We start from the raw sequence: 10,571 nt of genomic DNA on the forward strand, positions 1-10,571 counted from the left end.
CACTGGAAAGTGTTAGGGAAGGGATTCAGAAAAGCTCTCCCACCTGCAGTTTCAAATGCATTAGGAGGCAGGACTGCGGTTAGTCACCCCAGGCAGGAGTGGCTGTGATCTTTCAGGCGAGGGATGGCACAGACTGACATGGACCACTGTGTCATGGACGTGATGGGGAGGAGCTGAGGGTCAGACTGGGTTTCCACTCCAGTGGCCTCATCAACAAACCAGCAAAATCAAGAATGCCTGCTCCCTTCAGACAGTGCACAGATAATGTGGAGAGAAACTTGCTTCCCTTGGAAGCTCCTCCCCCACCAGATCTGACTGCCGCACCTGGTGGACAGGTCACTGCAGAGCCCTTCCACCCCACCTCAGGGAGCCTAGATGCTTCACACCTAAAATACTCTGGCACTTTCAGCTTCATTGAAGAAAGAGATGAAATTCCCAGTTGGCCAGTACAGAAACCTTAATTAATTCAATGGTGTCTATATTACCAGGGAATGGTGGCAAAGTTTCTCAACGCCATTTAAGAAACTTTCTCAGCCAGGTGTGGTGGTTCATGCCTGTAATCCCAGCATTTTTTGGAGGCCAAGATGGGGGGATTGCTTAAGGCCAGGACTTCAAGACCAGCCTGACCCAGAGTGAGACCCCATCTCTACAAAAACTAGTCTTGCTTGGTACCACAGACCTATAGTTCCAGGTACTCAGGAGCTGAGGCAGGAGGGTCACTGGAGCTCAGGAATTTGAGGTTGCAGTGAGTGGTGATGATACCACTACACTCCAGCCTGGGTGACAGAACAAAAACTTGTCTAAAAATAAAAGAAGGAAATTAAGAAATACTTTCTTATTTTGTGATCTGTTAGGTTTTTTTCTTTTTTTTTTTTTGCAGTTTTTGGCTGGGGCTGGGTTTGAACCCATCACCTCTGGCATGATGGGGCTGGCATCCTACTCCTTTGAGCCACAGGTGCCACCTGTGATCTGTTAGTTTTTGTTGGAGTTGTTGTTTCCCCCCACCCACACCAGCTGTTTCCATCAGAAATAGTGGCAGAGCAAGTTTGCCACCTGGAGCCTTGAATTGGGAGAAGGAGAGTGTTCCTCTTGGGGCCAGAAAACTAGCTTTGCTGCCTCTGGCCTCAGAAGTGGACGAAGGCACACAAAGGGTTGGAGACCAGGAGGGTGCTGTGTCAGAGCACCAGTGACAGGGATTCCAACACAGGGTTTTCTGTCAGGCACGGAACACACTGCTCGCTGCATTCCTGGAATGCAAGATCAGCTGGTCCTTACTGAGAGGACCCAGGGCCTGAGCTAGGAGATGTGGTCTTGGGACTCTCGCGGGAGGTGTGAGTTCATGTCCTATAACTCTAGAACTGCTCAGAGCTTGGTACAGTCATCAACTCAGATCTGACCACCTCTCAATTCTTATCTCCTCAGAGGGGCTGGCATGTTCACAAGGACACCAGCCAATGTCCCATACTTAGACCGTGCACAGGCTGCTGTGATGCTGCAGCTGGACCCGTCCCCTCTCCTGTCCTTTTCCCTGACAGTTCCTGCTCCAGCGGCTGTACTAGTGATGGCATCAGAGGTGCTGCTGAACACAAGTGCCATGATCAGATTCACTGACTTATTCAGCAGAATACTTACTGAGCGTCTACTACCTGCTAAGCTCTGTTGTGGGCTTGGGGAATACATCTGCCAATAAAACAAAGACCTTTTCTTTCCCTTATGATGCTTTAGTTATAGTGGGAGATGACAGATAAATGATAAATGCAGTATTTTGACTTTTTTGGTGAGCTTAGATGCCAACATCAGCCCAATCCACTTGAGAGGGTCATCAGTCTCTCTTGACACCAGGTGTGCCAGTGGAGCTGGGGTTTGTCCAGAAACCTGACCTCTTGGGGTGAGTGTGCTATTGTGGGGAGGTCTGTTCTGCTCATGATCTGGGTAGAGAGATAGCAGCACCACTGAAGATGGAAAGTAATTTTTGTAATAGGTAAGAAGGTAAATGATTTGTAAAGAGAAAAGGTAGAGCAGATTAAGTAGACATTAGGTATAATTCCTATTTCCAATTCTCTATATAGTTTTATTCAGAGACCATTTGAGTTTGGTCCAGACAAACGTGGCTCCCTGTCTGAGAACTGGGATAATCGCCCCAGGATGAGGAAGTGCTACCTAAAGAGGTGGGGAGGCCTCAGCTGAAGCAAGGCTTGGCTATTACAGGATTAATATCCCTTGATTTTTGCTTTCCCCATCAAACGTGTAGGGAAAAGCTTGTGGTTAATTATCTGGGGGCTGGAATTGTAAGTGACTGCAGAACAGAGATGTGTGTACTTTCTCAAGCAGGTAAAATGATCAGATAGAAGGCCAGGCAGGTGCTGTCACCTCGCCTGTTTCCATCACCCAGTCCGCTGGGTGGCTCTACCCTGTTGGGTTTCCTCCCAACCTTCACAGGCATGGGGTCTCAGGCCCCAGTTACTAACCCTCTTCCTGGGTTTGCTAATAATTATCACCCAGTTCCAAATGGGCACTGCAATGGTCCCATTTCCTTTAATTTGTTCTGTATTAATTATTAGAATATTTTGTTTTGTAAAGGGGATGACTCATCCAGCCCAGCAGGTTCAGAACTGGCCTGTTGGCATTTGACTGAAAAGGGCTTGGTTTCCCAATTCAGCCCAGTCCATTGAGAAGGATGTATCATTCTCTCCTGACATCAGGTGTGGCAGGACCACTGCTGCCTGCCAGAGAACCTGACCTCCTGGGGCAGAGATCTTGTCGGAGCTGCTGAGTCAGGGAGGTCAGCTCTGTTCATGACCTGTGTGGACAATGACCAGAGCTGACCAGCCCTACAGGCTGGAGTCCCGCAGGAGAGCTTCTGAGGCAAGGTCGTAGGTGACCTGCAGAACAGAGGCTCCTCTGCCAGAGGCCTCTGTAAACTCAGATAATCAGAGGATGCCAAAATGTTCTTCTAGAACACAGCTCAAAGTTTATCACGGCACGCAAAGGATATTTCTGCTCAGCTTTGTCTCACTGTGTGTTTTTCCCTCTGCACTTTCTTAAACTTTTTACCCTTCTGGGTCATTCTCTCTTATAGTAGCTGCATTTTTTTCTTGGAGTTTCTGCATTTTTATTCCAAGTTTGTCCTCGGCTCCTACTGGAAATCCTATGAAGCTTAAAGTTGTTGGAATCACAGACCCGTGTGATGGAGAATGAAGTTGTTGGATCTCCAATGCAGAAGATTCCCATCTGCCGGCCTTGCTCTCACCGACGTTATTCAGCCGCCTCCTGATGTGTCCCCCCCTCTGGATATGCACAGCTGGCCTCCTCTTGGGCCCAACCTCGAGGGTTATTTCCAGATCTCGATCTGATTGTGTCACTTGATTCTTGTATTTCTCCTGTGGTTGCCTGTCCTTGTCCCCCACACCACACACTGGAGCTCCACTGTCTTGTCCCTGGCCCCCCGGGTCAGCTCCACCACCCGCCGGTTACCCAGTGGCAGAGCCATTTAGGAGTTGTTAGAACACAGGCTGATGTCTCCATCCCCACACTTCTGCGTACTTTGTTCGCTTCCTGGACTCTCCAGTTCCAGACTCACCCCTTCCTGAGCTCCTCGGGAACTTGCTCAGACATCCCTGCCTCTGGGAAGCCTTCTGACTCATGGCAGGCCCAGCTAATCCCTCCATCCTCTTCCCCTGGCACCTGCACACCAGAACCAGCCCTGGGTGGTGACTTTATTATTTGCTCTCATGCTGGCTCCCTGCTGCTGAGGCTGGAGACTGGGCCTTATTTATCTCTGTAATCCCAGGCCTTGCAGAGAGCTTTGCCCACAGTAATAAATGAATGACTACTTTTTTTTTTAATGAACAAATGAATTAAACAGGAATCTCATTCCATCCTTTGTTCCCAAAAAGATGAACATTATCCAAGAACAAAGTTCCTCAATTTTAAAAAATCCATGCCTTATTTTGAGAAAGAGAAAAATCATTTTCTTTCCTCTGTTATTGAAATTCCAAAATAAATCAAATTGTTTTTAAACCAAATTAAAACAATAGGGTTCGACAGGGCTTGTCCAATCTCCATGGACTGCCCTCTGTAGGGGACCACATCCTCCTCCTGCCCTGAGAATCATTATCCTGCTCAGGCCCCTGCTGCGTGGCTCTGGGCCAATTCCAAGAAAGTCAATTTTCTAAAGGTCAATTGGGTTTTGGCATTTTGGCCATTTGGCATTGACTCTGCAAGGTGGCCCCTGTCCCATCATAGAGCGCCCCATGTGGGGAAGGCCCTGAGTCCATCTGTCAAGCTTTCTCAGACCTGAAGTCTCTCTTATTCACACAGAAAAGGCACTTTCAGAACTTCTGTAAACCCAGACTAGAAAATTCCACAGGCTGGAAGTTACTTCTTGTAATGACCTCAGTTCTTTCATGTGATGCTTTAAGTCATTTCCCTTCGGTTCTGCCTGTGAAGATGGAGAGAAACCAGCCTTACCCCGTGCCCAGAAGGTTATGGCTGCAGCGAATGAGAGCTGCAGAGTGAACTCGCTTTTACGGTTGCAGCTAAGTGGGGTGGGGGTAGGGGCAAGACCAGATGGGGCTTCAGCCTATGCAGGGAACATTTTAAGTGATCCAGATTTGGGAGGGAGGGTTGAAAGGAAGCGATTTGACCTCTCCATGATTGGACCAAGTGCACATGTGGGAGTGTGGGATCCCAGGCACCCACAGAGGGAGCTGTGCCCTTAGAGTCAGAAGGCAGAAGTGCCCTCACTTGTCAGAAGGCAGCTGAGGGTCCCCAGGTTCTGGGGATTTGGGGAAGGAGGTGAGGACAAGTGTGTACAGGTGGAGGTGCACGCGCCCGCCAGGAGGTCCTCCTTAGACAAGGGATTTCTGCATCTGGCTGTTTACAAGTATGATTTCATTTTTTCCAGATTGGACCTCATATCCCATATTCCTTATTTTCTAGAAAATTCTTAGCCCAGGCTAGATATTTTATGTGTAGTCCTGCCAAGACCCTCCACCATCCCTCACCTGGTAGCCCATGGGGAGCCCTCACCTCGAGAGGGTCTGTGTCCCCTCCTCCTCACCTGCCCATCTGCCTGCCTCCCTCCAGGTTGCTGCCCTCAGAAGACTGACTAGGGCTCAGAAGAACGCAGGAGGAGCCAGACCCCTGGGCCACAGCACCAGCTCGGCCTCACTCCTGGTGGGCCCTGCCACCTGCCTCTGTGACACAGGCAAGCTGCTGTTTCACCTCCCTGGAGCTGCCTAGTTCGTGATCACTCTCCGTTCCCAGGGAGCACAATGCCCTGCAGCTCTCCAGGATGCAATTGGTAATTTTTGTGTTTTGCCAAGCCTCTCGCATCAGCTCGAGTTTCATAACCCCAGTCACCCTTTCCCTTCCCGCCCTTGCTGCACGTACAGAACCTCCCCTCCAGCCCAGATGCACACCTGTGGGAGGAATTGGCTGGACTCCTTCCCATCTGTCACCACTTCCAACAGCTTGAGTGTGCTGATGACAGATAAAGTAATTGCACAGCATACGAATGACTTAATATTTGATGTCTTAAAATAATTTTTAATGCCACGCATTTGTATAGTTCATAGCTGGAGTCCACAGTTTTCATCTTACCTCCCCTTCTCACGCGGTTGCTCCTCCGAGACAGTGGCAGGAGCGTTCGCCCCACGGCTCTGGCGTTTGCTCAGTGGGCTACAGGGAGAAGCAGGCCCCTTCCGCAGCATCAGTAATATGCTGCAGATTCCTGGACCTCTAGGCCTGGTTCAGTTCTTAGTGTGCTGTAGTGCTTAAAAATATTTGACGAATGCATTATAAAAGAGCGGTTTGAGGTTTATCAACCCAGTATTTACTGAGTACATACGTGTGCCAAACACCACCTTAGGCAGTGGATGGCAATGAGCAAGACCTTCAGGGAGTTTAGGGTTTAGTGGAAAAGACGGACAGTAGGTGGGTTAAGAGATGAGAAAGGGTGGGAAAACTTTGAGCAGGAGGGTGGTGGGATTAGATTTTTTTTTTTTTGCAGTTTTTGGCCTGGGCTGGGTTTGAACCCACCACCTCTGCCGTATGGGTCTGGTGCCCTACTCCTTTGAGCCACAGGCACTGCCCAGTGGGATTAGATTTTTATGTTAAGTCTATGCTAAGATGTCTATGCTGAGACTGTCAGAGAGAAACAGGTGGCCCTGTAAAGGATAGTTTGGGAATAAAGCCAGCAATCAGAGGTCAAGGGCTCCATGAGGTCAGCCCTTGGAGCTCATCCTGGCTCAAATTTTTGCTCAGGGAGCAGAAAAGATGATAGAAGAAATAGAGCCACTCTCTTTACAAAGGGCTTTCAGAGCACAGGCAGTGTTCTCAGCTGGCAACCTTTGCCCCTTCCTCCTAGTTCTGTTCCTGAAACCTCTGGGTGTGTGTGATCCTGCTCCTACAGTGAGGAAGGACGTGATCCGGAGGGGTGGATGAGGGGTCGGTCGCCCCTCTCAGCAGTCCCATCGCCTTCCCTCTCCCTTCGTAGGGTTTCTAAAGCTGCCATGGGAGTAGTATTTATGCCACAGAAATCAAGGCAGCGCTGCTACCACTCAGGGCTTTTGTTTTTCCTGGAACTGGTTGTTAGACCTTTACCAGCACACCACTGTCTGTCGCATTTGTGAAATGATAGTCTCACAGCCTAAGGCCTGATGGTGAAGGACTTCTGTTTTCGTTGTACACTGAGGAGGCTAATGTTTTTTTGAGACTTGTAATTTCTCCTCACCTCAGCATTGCTGGTTCCGAACTTGTCTCTGAGTTTGAATTGGTTGCTCTTTTCTCTCTGGAAGGGAGAAACATCCTCCCCTCTGTCCTCCTCCCCAACAGTGAGTTTGCATCATGCACGTTCCCTCTCCAGCCTGGGGGCTGACTTCCTGTCCCTCCTCGGCTCTTTTTCCACTGCCCACTTGGCGCGCTTGTTCACTAGAATGGAAGGTGGAGAAAGTAAACCAAATGAGTTTTGCTCAACAGTTGCTGATCTGGGAGACGGCCAGTAGGTTATGTAATCACCTGGGTATGATGGAAGCCTTCTGGGCCTGGAAGTAGACCTGGGCTCAAATCCACACTTTCCTGCTGACCAGCCAGGGGACCCCCGCACTTCCCGAATGCCTTTGAAGCTCAGTATCACTTATGTTGGTGAGGATGGTGATCATGCCTGATACAGAAGGTTACTCTGGGGATGGCATGTGGACGCTCATCAAATGTTTTCATTCCTTTCCTTCCGTAGATGTTTTCTAGATATAGAGGGACTTTATAATGAATGAAGTTCACAGATTTGCTCTGAAGAGATAATGGAGAGTCAGCTCAACACACAATCCTAAGTTTGCCCACCCTGACCTGAGAACAGTGCCAAAAAGTCGCTATCCAACATCTGCCTCAGCTGCCACCCGTGGATTACTGGCCATTCAACATAAGAGCCAATCTCATGGCTCCAGAAAGCTTCTGAGGAGAGGGGACTGCACAGGGCTGAATGGAAGCTTTCAGAATGCCACCATATCAGGTTAGCATGGTAGGACTGTGGTGGTTTTCTTGTTGCTCTATTTTCATTCTCTATAATAATTACATGACTTCTGCAGCATGCCTTCTCCATCCTGCAGAAGCTTGTCCTTTGCTGGCTGCTGGTGGGAAGTGAAGAGGAGGAAGTGGATGGGCCTTACAGCTCTCGAGATGCAGGAATTATCTCAGGCCTGAATCACCTCTGCCAGGGGCCGAGGCTCTCTCAGGGTGGGTGGGTTCTGCCCCCTTGTTCCAAACCCCACCATACCTTTCTTCCCAGGTCTAGTGTATTGTTTCCTAAAGGGTCCCAGGTCATGGCAAAGCAGCACATCATCAGAGAACGAGGCCAGGTGATGCTGTTTAGCTCACCTCACCTGTGGCCACCTAGTGGCAGGTAGGGGAGGAAGAGATGGAACAAGACATCACTTAGGGCTTAAAAGTGTCCCTCAACAAAACTTCTTTATTGCTCTCATTCCTGACAGCTCCCTAATCTCTCATCATGTCCTCCACAGACCCCTCTGCAGACCCTCATTTCTCATCAGAGACACTCATCCCCACATGAGAAGGTATCTCTTTGAGCCTTCCAGAGCCTGCAGCCACCACCATCGCTGACAGTTGGGTCCTCTCCTCCTAAGCCCTGGAAGACTCAGAAGGGGATTCCACACGTGGGTAAGAGGAGTGTGGGCACATCCGCCTCTGGGAACTTTTTAATGAGAGTTTTGCTGTCACTAAGGCCAAACTAGGCATGAACGATGTAGGTTTTGCTCTGGGCTGATCCAATGGGTCAGTGGTTTCTAAAAGGATTTTAGAACTAGAAACCTAGAAAATTCAGTCCTACTATAGGGGAAAGAAATAAAAAGAGCCAACCAACAGAAGAAAATATACCCAACCTTACTTATAATCCAAAAATGAAAATTAAAATGGTATAACAAGAATTCCAGGAAACAAACCTATAGAAAAACAGAAGTACATGCTAAGTGTACCATCCAGCATTACAAGAATCTCACCCTCACTTGCCCCATGATCCCGACATAAACTACTCCCTTGTGTGGGGTCTTGCAGCCTCTGCCCTCAGCCGGTCCTGTTTTAGGTAGTACAGGCAACTGCCAATGTTTGTCTGGTTGTCCTATTGCTTATTTTTTTTTCATTTCAATTTCAGTCTTTGGATTGGCAGAACTTTATTCTGATCCTGTCAATATGAAGAGCAGAGGGAAGCATGGAGCACAGACACTCATATCACATACCCAGTAAAGGTATAAATTTACCTGCAAACTTTTTTTTTTTTTTTTGCTTTTAATGACTTGGCCTGGGTTTGTTTTACCAAACTATCCATCATTCATCATCCTTCCCCAGAGCAGCTCTTCATTCTCTCTTTTTTTTAATTTATTTTATTTATTTATTTTTTTATTAAATCATAGCTGTGTACATATTCATGGGGCATCATTCACTAGCTTCACAGTTTACCAAGTTTCACATATACCCTTGTAAGATGCACTGCTTCTTTGTTTCTTTTTCTTTTCTTTCTTTTTTTTTTTTTTTGTGACAGAGTCTCAAGCTGTTGCCCTGGGTAGAGTTCCATGGTGTCACAGCAACCTCAAACTCTTGGGCTTAAGTGATTCTCTTGCCTCAGCCTCCCAAGTAGCTGGGACTCCAGGTGCCCACCACAATGCCAGGCTATTTTTGTTGTTGTTGTTGTCATTGTTGTTTAGCAGGCCTGGACTGTGCCCTACCCGCTAAGCTCCAGGCACCGCCTCTTTTTTTAATTTAATTTTTATTAAGTCATAACTGTGTACATTTATGAGTTACAAAGTGATGATTTGATATACAATGCGGAATGCTTAAGTCAAACTGATTAACATAACCATCACCTAATTTTCTTATTTGTGGTAAGACATTTATTTATGTATTGACTCTTAGTTGTTTTGACACGTATCCTTGCACTGTGCACATTAGGCGAGACCCCACCAAATGCCTGCCCTCGCCCTCCCCCTTGCTCTCCCCGGCCCCTCCCCTTTCTGTCCTCTCCCTTCCTTCTTTCTGGACTGTATTTGTGTTTCATCATTCATATGAATGTGTAAGTGGTTATATATTGGTTTCATAATAGTATTGAGTACATTGTATACCTTTTGTACCATTCTTGAGATACTTTATTAAGAAAAAAAGATGGAGACTTTACATCTTTTATGTTTACCTGGCATTGGAACAGTCCTCCTATTGCTTATTAGCCACAGCTGGTCTTTAATCCAAGGCCGGTTTGCCCAGACCACCTGCATGTTCACTGCACCCTCCCTCCGAGGTCAGCTGGTGGGGGCTGTGCTCCTGAGGGCAGCACGGCTTTTTATGAGCTGCCCAGACCAAACCCGGTGGAAGTCCTGGAAGAGTCACACTGCACCCCCAAGCTGAGCAGGGCTGGCAGGTAACTGTTGCTAAGATATACTCCCATTTCTCTCCTCCTCATCACTGTTGCCTGAGAATTCGTTGGAAAATCTCTAAAATAGTTTTGGGGCCCTCTGTTCCCATCCAGGCATGAGCTTCCCCTTCTGCCCGGCCCTCCGCACCCTGACTTGACCCTCTGCCTTTCTCTACTTCCCCTTCCTTTCTCTCTGTCACACACCAGCCAGAGCATAGATATCCTGGCTGGGAACCATGGTGGGGGGTGAGGGGGACAGTTGACAGGGATGTAGAGGAATAAATATAGGAGGGGGAGGAGCCGGAGGGCACACCCCTCCCTTGCAATCAGAATCTGAGTGAAGTAGCCTGTTTCCTGCTGCTCCTGAGAAAGACCTTGGGAAGACACTTGTTCTCTGACCACAGAAGAAGCGAGACTCCCTTTCCGCTGGTTGAAGCATCCCAATGGACTGGGAGGGGGCAAGGCAGAAGTAGAGGTCGCCACGCTCGTTGTGAGGAGGGGGTTGCTATGCAATGTGCCCCTGAGAGCAGATGTTCCTGAGGGCTGGTCGCGGGGATTCCCTGGGCTTGGGAACAAAGAGGTAGGTGGGAGAGGAAAAGGCAGGGCCTTAGGAGTCAGCCTGGCTTTGAATGCAACCTCCACCCGTTCCCAGGTG

At 48.5% G+C, this 10,571-nt stretch overlaps 1 long non-coding RNA gene across 1 annotated transcript; it reads left to right on the forward strand.

The window, feature by feature from the left end:
* The first annotated feature begins 1,784 nt into the window (after positions 1-1,784).
* On the forward strand, positions 1,785-8,759 carry LOC128588160 (uncharacterized). Its single transcript, XR_008380724.1, has 5 exons — positions 1,785-5,305; positions 7,238-7,510; positions 7,608-7,734; positions 8,019-8,175; positions 8,666-8,759. It is a non-coding gene; the product is annotated as an uncharacterized LOC128588160 (long non-coding RNA).
* The last annotated feature ends 1,812 nt before the right edge of the window (positions 8,760-10,571 follow it).

Source organism: Nycticebus coucang, chromosome 6, assembly GCF_027406575.1.
Source record: "Nycticebus coucang isolate mNycCou1 chromosome 6, mNycCou1.pri, whole genome shotgun sequence".
Lineage (NCBI taxonomy): Eukaryota > Metazoa > Chordata > Mammalia > Primates > Lorisidae > Nycticebus > Nycticebus coucang.